The 7,005-nt window shown below is 38.4% G+C and overlaps 1 pseudogene; it reads right to left on the bottom strand.

Moving 5' to 3' along the window:
• Positions 1-5,507: 5,507 nt before the first annotated feature.
• Positions 5,508-6,235, bottom strand: LOC150060143 (large ribosomal subunit protein eL8 pseudogene; annotated as a pseudogene).
• Positions 6,236-7,005: the final 770 nt, after the last annotated feature.

Here is a 7,005-nt window from a genome sequence, read left to right as displayed (position 1 = left end):
GCCAGATAGAAGGTGCATTAATTCACATACATTGATACCCTTTCATATGTCTTGGTACCCATCACCCGCCCCCCCACCACCCACCCCCATCTTGGTTTTCCCCCTTCCCTATCAAATTTCAAATAACCAAATACAAATGAATTCAATATATCAGATAACAAAGTGAGATACTGTAACAATATGAGATACCCAAGAGACAGCAAAGGAGATGAAAGATAACATAGTACATTAAAGACAACAATCATTCGTTATATGGCTTTTGTTTCAGTATCCTGGAGGTCCTTTCAATTAGCTTCATACTATATGGCCTTATATATTAAGGTTTTGCTCTATTGCAGATAGAGGCCCTGATTTTAAGATCCCGTAACAACAACAACAGCAACAACAACAACACACACACATAAATATAAAGGATGTGAATAGAATTAGCATTTTTGTGCTTGTTTCATTCTTAGTCTTGGCTTAACTTTACTACTTCTGTTACATTTATGTCAATTTACTAACTATTCTTAAATTAATTGTATCTTGTTTTGGTATTACTTGAATTTTGTAAGCCATCAAGTATTTTCTGGTATCAGATAGGTTGTATATAAATAAGTTCAGGAAGTAACAATATAGTAGATCTTGACAGTTGACAATCTTATGAAATAGTTTGAAGAGGGAATAAAATGAGATTCAATTAATCTTGAATTTTGTAGAAAAAAACCAAAAATAACAGTTGTTATCAACTGAACTAGACAATTAAAACAGATTAAATTGAAAGGTAGCTATGAGCCAGCCACTGGTGGCTCCTGTCTGTCAACCAGGCTACTCAGGAGGCTGAGAGCTGAGGATCATGGTTTGAAGCTATCCTGGTCAAGGAAATCTGTGAAACTCATAACTCCAACTAATCACCAAGAAGCTGGAAGTGGAACTCTGGCTCAAGTGGGATAGCACTCACCTTGAGCAAGAAAACTCAGAAACAGTAAGACCCTTTGTTCAAGCTCTAGGACTGGCATATCTAATTGTCCTTTGCTTCACTGAATTGCCCTGCAGTCTCACTGATGGCTGTTTTACTCTAGTGGAAGAAGGCAATAAACACAATTGATTTCTTCTTAGTGACTAAGGCTCTCACAATGGCTGAGGGCTTTTATTGTAAACATTGATTTGGATTGGACCATAACTGGAGATATAGAAGGTTTAAGAGATGAGGCTGAATTTTTATTGACCTAGGGTAGATTTTAGATTACTTTTGAAACATTAAATCTGTTTTCTTAATTTGATTTTCAATATTTATTGGTTTATTTGTGTATGTGATAGTTACTTATAGCAAACAAAAATCTCCACAAGTGATATCTCATAAAGAAAGAAAAATATTTGGTTTTTAAAGACCTCTTGTTAACGTCACTTTGCTTGACTAATTTATTAATTAGTTTGACCAAGACCTTATTTTGATTGTGATTTTTATTACCTTTAAGTATATAAAGAGATTTAAATTCAACTTGTCAGTTTATGTGTTCAATTCTGCTTGACCAGTGCTATCCCTTCCATCATCCTTTCTCATCTTTCCCAACCCCAGCCACTCCCTCAAATTACCTGGCTCCATTGTCACATAAGTACATTGGATATTACAATTTGGGATGACATAACTACCTGTTAGCATTAATCGACAGTTTGAAACAACTTTAACATTCAAGTTAACATTGAAAATGGGGCAATTTTAATTTAAGCAAATCCTGTACTTTTAGTAGAAACAATATGTTAAAATTGTGAAGGGGGGATAGAGGAAGAGAGAGATGGAGGGAGAGATAGGGGGTAGTCTTTTTTTTTTGTGTGTGTGTGACATGGGGCTTGAACTCTAGGCCTGCGCGTTGCCCCGGAGCTCTTCAGCTCAAGGCTACCACCCTACCTCTGGGCCTGGGTGTTGTTTCTAAGCTCTTCAGCTCAAGGTTACCAAGCCATGAGCCAAGCCCCACTTCCTGTTTTCTAGAGGTTAATTGGAGATAAGAGTCTCAGGTCCTTTTGTGTCCAGGCTGGCTTTGAACTTCGATCCTCAGATCTCAGCCTCCTGAGTAGCTAGGATTACAGGCGTGAGCCACTGTACCTGGCGGGAGTATTCTTTCTTTGCCAATGTGTAGGATAATTATAGCTTTGTGAGGGTACTTAACATGTAAAAAAGAAACTAAATTTCAATGAACTTACTGGAAAGAGCTAGAAAAGTAATACTCCATCTACTTGATGGTTGGATGTCTGACTTTTTTTTTATTATTAGAATGAGTCTCTAAATGACTATAGTCTTAAAATAAGAAGAGCCCTCTCTAGGAGATGAAGAACTCCAGCAGAGGGCTTGCAGCCTGCCTCAGGGCATACTTTGCATTAGTCAAACTTGATTTAATAAGTTTAGTTATTTGGTTTATCTGTCTGATCTTTAGTACAACCTGGATTCCAGAGGATAGGAAATTAGATGTAAATGAGGAAGTTAATGTCAGAGAGGGAGACAATTGAATGTGGGTGTTGGCTTGGGTGTGAAATCACATGAATGTGCATATTTGTGGGACCCTATGGTATTGAAAGGAGTCACAGGAAATCAGCATTTTGAGAGATGACAGCCACAGTAGCAGAGAAACTCACAGAATTCCCCAATTATATAACTATAAATAACTCAGAAATTTATTTGCATATTTTATTAGCATCAGTGCTCATCACTGAGACCCGAAACATAATACCATAAAACCTATTTTTATTATGGTATCCTGAAACAAATGACAGTTAAATGATAAAAATAATAATGTTCCTTTTAACAAAATGAGTTTTATTATCTCAAGTATGTTCTTTGTTTTCCTGGACCTTAACTTACCAAACTATAATGTTTCTACTGATAATGTTTCTACATAATATATGTAATTCTTATTTAATTTAATATTATATAATATGGAGAATCCATATATTTGCCAATATAAATGATATATATGTTGATATATATGTACATTTTTTTATACATATGCACTCAAATGATACGTACTTTCTTTTCCTATCTATTGAAAAAATAGTAGACAATGTGTTAAGTAATGCTTATGTTTTTAATGTTTAGAAAGGAAATATGCATGAAAAATATCCCTTTGCATTCTGTGAATTCTACAGCTGTCTTTGAATATATCTGCGTTTGCTATAAAATCATTTCCTTGCCAAAAACTTCCTCCTAGCTTCTCTCCAAAAAGCATCAAAATGTTGAGGTTGTGAATAGACAGTAAGCCATGGAAACACTAAAAATTCTAATCCCTGGTACAGAAGTTTGAAATCATCAGTGATTTCAAACATTTGCCGGGATTTTAGGAATCTATGTACAGTCTAGAGACTGTTTGGTACCAGTCAGTTCCAGGTGGGCTATTTGGAAGGCTTTGGTGAGGGTTAATTGCATGGGCTTGAGCTCCTGAGAGATGTGCACTTAATCAAAATGTTCTCTTTGTTCCAAAACCCTCTGCCTTTGTTAAAGTTCTCTGTTTCTGTCTGATAAACACGTTGTGCCCTACTTCCTTCTATCAAAGGTACTATCCTACCAAGTCTGTTTGATATTTTTCTTTTATATAAGAAAACACTGTAGAGGAAAATAGGGCCTTTCTTTTGCTTTACCTACTGCAAAAGCCTAATTGGAGGCACTAATGGCAGAAAGGACTGAATTCAGCAGGGGCTGCTCTTATATATAGGGCATCATTTTTGACAGCTTGAATTTTTCTTTTGATAAGCCTTGTTCAGATCATTAGGCATTACTTTAAGTTTTTTTTTGGTTAGCTAATTCAGATAATAATATTTTATGACCTGAATAAGAGAAATGGAAACTAAAGAAGGATATTCTGTGAAAGAAGAAATGAAATTGAGCTACATGTATACTGAAGTCTCTATAAATATGACATACTTGAAATACGAGATATGATTATAGAATAATATAATATCATTTCAAAAATAGATGTCATAATTTAGTCATGGACTGGGAGTACACACCTGCAATCCCAACTTCTCAGGAGACTGAGATCCGAGGATTGCCATTTAAAGCCAGCCCCGGTAGGAAAATCTGTAACTCTTATCGCCTATTACCACACACAAAGACATACACAGACACACACACAGACACACAGACGCGCACACACACAACAAACACATCTGTAGGGTTGCGGTTCAAATGGTAGAGTGGTAGCCTTGAGCCAAAGTGCTCAAGCCCCAGGACTTGTTGGGAGCCAGAGTGGAATCAAACTGTACCTTGATTTGCATCAGACAATGGCTTTATTGTCTTATTGTTTTCTGGCCTTATTCTGTTTAAATGACCTGAGATTTACCATATGAATGTAACACCTGGAAGTTCCCTGGTTTCAAGAAGGGAGATAAGCCTGGAGTTGAGAATAAACGAGGGGGCAGTTTTTACCTGGGCTGCAGACGTCCCGGACCGATGTGTTTGTCTCTCTTCTATTTTTTCCAGTCCCTGCCCCCTATTTCAGGAACCCCAATTTGCTGCCGGTAGGCCCCGGCAAGGACTGACATAAATATAAATGGCATATTATGTTATATAATCACATGTACAATTGTTATATATTTGTAAATATTTATTTCAGAATTTGTACCTTCAAAATGAATTTTGCTGTTTTCAGAGTTGCAGCTGAGTCCTGGGGCTTTAAACTTAAATGAGAGAGTCATCATTCTCCACTCACTTCCAAGGCACTGTATTATTTGGACCCTAGTTTGCTCAGATACTACATGGAAGTAATAATGTCTGTGTGAGGGCTGAATAAAAAGATATAGACTTGCTCTGTGTGTGTGTGTGTGTGTGTGTGTGTGTGTGTGTACCAGTGTTAGGGATTTTTTATTATGAATTCAGAACCTTTTGCTCTTAATTTTTCAAAGAAAGCTGGTGCTCTACCACTTAAGCCATACTTTGGGCTTTTTGCTCATTAACTGGAGATAAGGATTTCTCAAATTTGTTTGCAGAGGGTGGTTTTGAACCTCAATCCTCAGATCTTAGACTTCTGAATAGCTGGGAGTATAGGCACGAGCCTGGCTGGAATTGGTATTCTTTGATATTCAATAAATAATAGTATTCACCTATCCTTCTGAGTAAGAATGGGAACAGGAAATGAAAACAAAGTGAAAGAGAAAAACAGCATTTTAACCATCACAAGGGATCAGTTTATACTTAAAACAGCTAGTATTTGAATAGCTTGTACTTGGTAAGCATATTCTTTTGAATATCAACTTTTTATTTTTGTGCCACTACTGGCGCTGGAACTGAAGGCCTGGTTTTCTTCATTCAATGCTGAAGCTCTAGCACTTAAGCAACACCTCCAAGTTTTTGGTGGTTAGCTGGAGGTAAGAGTCTCAGACTTTTCTGTGTGGGTTAGCGTCCAACCTAAATTATCAAACCTAAATCTGAAATAGCTAGAATTATAGGTGTGAGCCATTGGTGCCTGGCTTGAGTAGTTCATTTTGTTTTGAAGGACAATTTTATTATCGTCATGTACAGAGAAACCAACTTTGCACACTTAACACAGCTTAGTGGTCAGTTCTTTAGTCTTTGCCTTTTCCAACTTGGCAATTGGAGCCACAGATTTTTGGACCCAGATTTTGGACTTGGTGAATGCAGCAGTGGTGCATGTCTTGGTGGACGAGGACCCCCAGCCTGGCCTTTCCTTGAATGATGCAGTGGGGAACACCCATCTTGCAGCACAGGGCAGACAGGAATCCTACCCGTTCCATGGGGTCCATATCTTGTTCTCCACCGAGGTAGTAACAGTGTAACCCCTCGAAGGACTGGCGGTCTCTTAGTGGGGACGTCTCCTTTGTCAGCAGCTTTCTTCTCAGCTCAGGCCAGCAGTCTCTGTCTCTTCTCCTGCTGTGCTTGTAGGCCAGTTTAAGTAGCTGTGTAAGCTGTCTGGTGGTCCAAGGCCCGGGTAAACTGTTCAATCGCAGGAGGCACTTTCAGCCGCTTGTTGTTGTAACTGGATGCAGCAGGGCCATTTGACAAAACAGGTTGAGGTCCCTTTTGGGCTGAATGTCCTGTCCAGTGCCAAAGTTCTTAGGCCTTTTTTCTAACAGAGGATTTACCACCTTCTTAGCCTCCTGTTTTTTCAGGGCAGCATAGCCCGGAGCCCCCTTGGCCTTCTTTCAGCATCTTGGGTGGCTGGAGAGAGCTGAGTAGCTCATTTTTAAGAGTGATTTTGAGTTTGGGTGACTTCCAAACCTTGTACCCAGAATCAATTCCTGAGCACATTATGAATAATCAAGTTTGAATCTTTTTTATGGCTTTGCAGGCACACATGCATACATGCACACAAATAGCACTGGAGAAATTGGTGATGCTGAATAATGCTGAAATATAAATAATGCATCTTCTTATCCTAACTTAACAGGGGAGATCAACTTGTATAATACTTTTGTTTTACTTGTGAGACATGGGTAAGAGAGGATTTGGTAAGAAACAAGAATGTTAAACAGTGCTGGATTGTCCACTCAGTAGCATCTTTTGGTCATGCCTCTGAATGCTCTATAGATATATGCATACATACATACATACATACATACATACACACACGCACACACACACACATACATACATACATACATACATACATACATACATACATACATACATACATGTGTGTGTGTGTTTAATCATGCCCTTTTAGACCCAGGTTCTAATTTCTTGCAATAAATGGCAGGAATTTTCTTTCTTTCTTTTTTTTTTTGCCAATCCTGGGGCTTGAACTCAAGGCCTGAGCTCTGTCCTTGGGCTTTCTCAAGGCTAGAGCTCTACTACTTGAGCCACAGCACCACTTCTGGCCTTTTCTATGTATGTGGTACTGAGGAATTGAACCAGGTCTTGGTGCATGCCAGGCACTACCACTAGGCCACACTCACGGGCCTAGGAATTTTCTTGAACTGGCTATCCTGATTAATGCAAGTACAACCCCATGTTCACTTCTTGTGACAGTGGTTATGGGACATCAAGAATTTGTGCTTATGACAAGCTAACTTTGCTTT

The sequence above is a fragment of the Megascapheus bottae genome, chromosome 8 (assembly GCF_031878675.1).
Source record: "Megascapheus bottae isolate mThoBot1 chromosome 8, mThoBot2.hap1, whole genome shotgun sequence".
NCBI lineage: Eukaryota > Metazoa > Chordata > Mammalia > Rodentia > Geomyidae > Megascapheus > Megascapheus bottae.
This window is presented reverse-complemented; position numbering and strand designations above follow the sequence as displayed.